Source organism: Lycium ferocissimum, unplaced genomic scaffold, assembly GCF_029784015.1.
Source record: "Lycium ferocissimum isolate CSIRO_LF1 unplaced genomic scaffold, AGI_CSIRO_Lferr_CH_V1 ctg15736, whole genome shotgun sequence".
Taxonomy (NCBI): domain Eukaryota; kingdom Viridiplantae; phylum Streptophyta; class Magnoliopsida; order Solanales; family Solanaceae; genus Lycium; species Lycium ferocissimum.
Window position 1 is genome coordinate 5,367 of NW_026716214.1, and position 3,071 is coordinate 8,437.

A 3,071-nucleotide genomic window follows, 5' to 3' on the forward strand; every position below is an offset into this window, starting at 1 on the left:
AGGTGTTCAGATTAGCCCAAGACATACCTCAGCGCCGCTTTACTAACCCTCATGTCCTACCTTGTCTCCCCTTCTCTGGTCTTACCTCTGGTACCGAGACAGATCCTTAGTTCAATCACCGCCATGCCTCGTCCGTCCTCAGTACTAATTCTATTTTAGTAATTGGCTTAAACCAACGTTACATTTTTCCGTAGTGTCCCCGAAATATCACTACTACATTGTCCTTGCTAAGCCTTCGCTCTTCTTATCAAATACTTACTTAGTCTTATTCTTAGCATACCAATACTTACAGGTGGCATCACTGTCCTTGTACAACTTATATAAAGTACGTTCAATTTTAGACATGGTCCTTTCGTCCTCTGGCTCGTCCTGCTCTGCATATCTTGTTCATACCAAAACCCGCTCGTCCTATTTTGTCATATTTTCTTCCCTTCCTTTTATTGCTCTTGACTCCCTCACTTCCTACCATAAAGGGTTTTCTATTCCCTCTTCTTTAATACTGACTAGTTGCGCCAGCACTAGCGAACACCTCTATAGCCAACATCTTGGCCTTTAATCTAGTATAGCATCGCTATCCTTCATACTATCTCTTAAGTTATTCAATACCGTCCTCTTGTCATACTCTTTTCCTTCATACGCGTCCATTTTCTAGCGCCTGTCATTCCAGGTCTCAGCAAAAACCTCTCGCACCGCCCCAAATGCCATCCTGACTTTTATCCACTTATTCTTTGGTTTTTCGATCTTACTAACTTATTTCAGTAAGGGGGTCTCGTTTGCAGTTTAAGCATCCACATCAAGCATGTTACGGTGTCAATTGTTTCCATCTCGCCCATGCATTTCTCTCACCTGCTTCCCCCCTTTAGGGGTGTACTTATGCCATTATCTGTTTATACTTTGCCTCATGTCCTTATTTCCAACCTTAATTAGGCAGTACTTTCATTCCGACGATAAGTACCCAAAATCCTCTTGGAACATTATCTTTATCTCAACTTATCTCGGGTGCTTCTTTGGTATCCCCTCATCATTTCTCCCGTTTATGCCTGTTTCTTACTTTGCACACGAGGAATCTTACGCTACCTCTGTGTCATTTAGAACACACTACTCCTATATAATCCTTCTCTCATTTTCAAAACGTATCCTGTTCGTCCACGTTTATCCGTAGCATACCAGTCATTTTCTGAGATTCATTCTTACCTTGTTCTCATTTTTTTTTTCTAACTTGGCCTTCCACAGTCCCGTCACTTATGGTACTCGTGTCCTCGGTTACACACGTCATAACCTATTACTACACAATTGTCTCACTTTCTTCTTATTTCCTCTTTCCGTTAACCCTTCCTCTTCACCGGTCTGATCCGCCCCGTCCAACGCGTCCTCTTAAGGTTTTTGGCCACTCCTCATACTCTAATCTCCCTTAGGCTACTCTAGCTTCTCCTTTACTTCTTGTGTCTGAATTTTATAAGATTTTCAGAAAACTTCCCAGGGGGTCACCCATCCTGGTACTACTCCCGTCCAAGCACGCTTAACTTCGGAGTTCTGATGGGATCCTGTGCGTTAGTCTTTGGTATGATCGCATCCACCTCACCGCATGACCTTTATCACCTAATCGGGGGTAAGTTGAGATCTTGACATATTCCAGGACGTCCTCACAACACCTCTCACCAGCTGTCCTATCAATACATTCCTATCCGTCCTTCATACCCTTGTCTTAATCGTATCATCACTTCCTTTAATTATGATCTCACCATATCTTCCTTCTTCTTATCGTCTCAGTCGGTGCCTTAATATGTCACTCTATCCAAACCTACCAGTCCTCTCTAAATCATCTCGTAATAGCACAAGTCCTTTTCGAATTAATAGTTACCACATCCCCATCGACCTCCTATTTACTATTATCACCAATTCCACCGTTAACTTATTCCTAAAGGGCAGCCATACTCACAGCTCAGTCAATTCCCATCGTTACTATTAACACGACTTTTTCAAAACATATTCCAAACTTACATCTCATTTCCGTATCATTTCTAGAAAAATTTTGGCAGAGCTTCCTCTGTTTTCTTACTATCCCAAAACCTGCACGCAGGAAATACCTACAGTGCCTCACAGGGCCATCATGTACATCATATCATATCGTATCGTATCATAGCCGCACAGGGCTCTCAACATTCATAAAAGTCCAAAAATAATGGACTCACCTCATATACTCAACACGACTGCACGTGTTACCCTTTCTTATTTACTTTCTCTTTCGATTTTCAACTTCACATTTCAATCGTACGTCAATGCCTTACTCGACATACCTTGGTTTACCTGCGTGCTTGGTAACTTCTAATATTATCAGCTGCCTCCTTCGATCGATGTCGTTCTTCTGCTGAAATCAAAAATTAGCATAAGAAACCTCATTTCCTATGATTTGGCTCTATGGCACGATCTAAGAAGTGAAAGAAGAGTAACCACCCAAGATACCACGTAGCCTCCTGTTTATAAATGTGGCCGGCTTCACACCATAAACAGGACTCTACTGGACACGACTTTGCAGACAACCCCTAGGACGAACTGCTCTGATACCAATTTGTCACACCCTTAATCCGATAGGGTGTGATGCGCACCCGACCCTTACCTAGGGCCGAGCGAACCCGCTGACTCTCGTGACACTCATAATCATCTTGGAAAATTTGGAATAATTTTTGCTTGTAAGAAATAAGGCCATATTTGGATTTTTCTTAGCAAGTGTGAGCCGGTTATGGAAGTTTGAATGCGAAAACACCGGAGAAGGCCTAAGGGCAAAATTGGAATTTTGAAAATATGTTTCGGGAATTTGCAAACGAGAATTCTAGTGAATTGGGCTAAAAAAAAAAATAGAAAAATGAGGCCCAAAAAGGAGGGGTTGGCCGGCCAAGGCCTTTGGCCCAACCCATGGTCCAAGTCATGTGACATGGTCACATGACAACTTAACTAATATAAGAGGCATCATGGTTCAAGAAAATTCAAGAACAAATGAGAAGAGAAGAACAAAAGAACAAGAACCAAGCATGAGGGGGCCATTCGGCCAACCCTCTCCAAAATCCACCCTC

At 42.5% G+C, this 3,071-nt stretch overlaps 1 pseudogene; it reads right to left on the reverse strand.

The window, feature by feature from the left end:
• Positions 1-1,452: 1,452 nt before the first annotated feature.
• On the reverse strand, positions 1,453-1,575 carry LOC132042504 (5S ribosomal RNA; annotated as a pseudogene).
• Between the last annotated feature and the right edge of the window lie 1,496 nt (positions 1,576-3,071).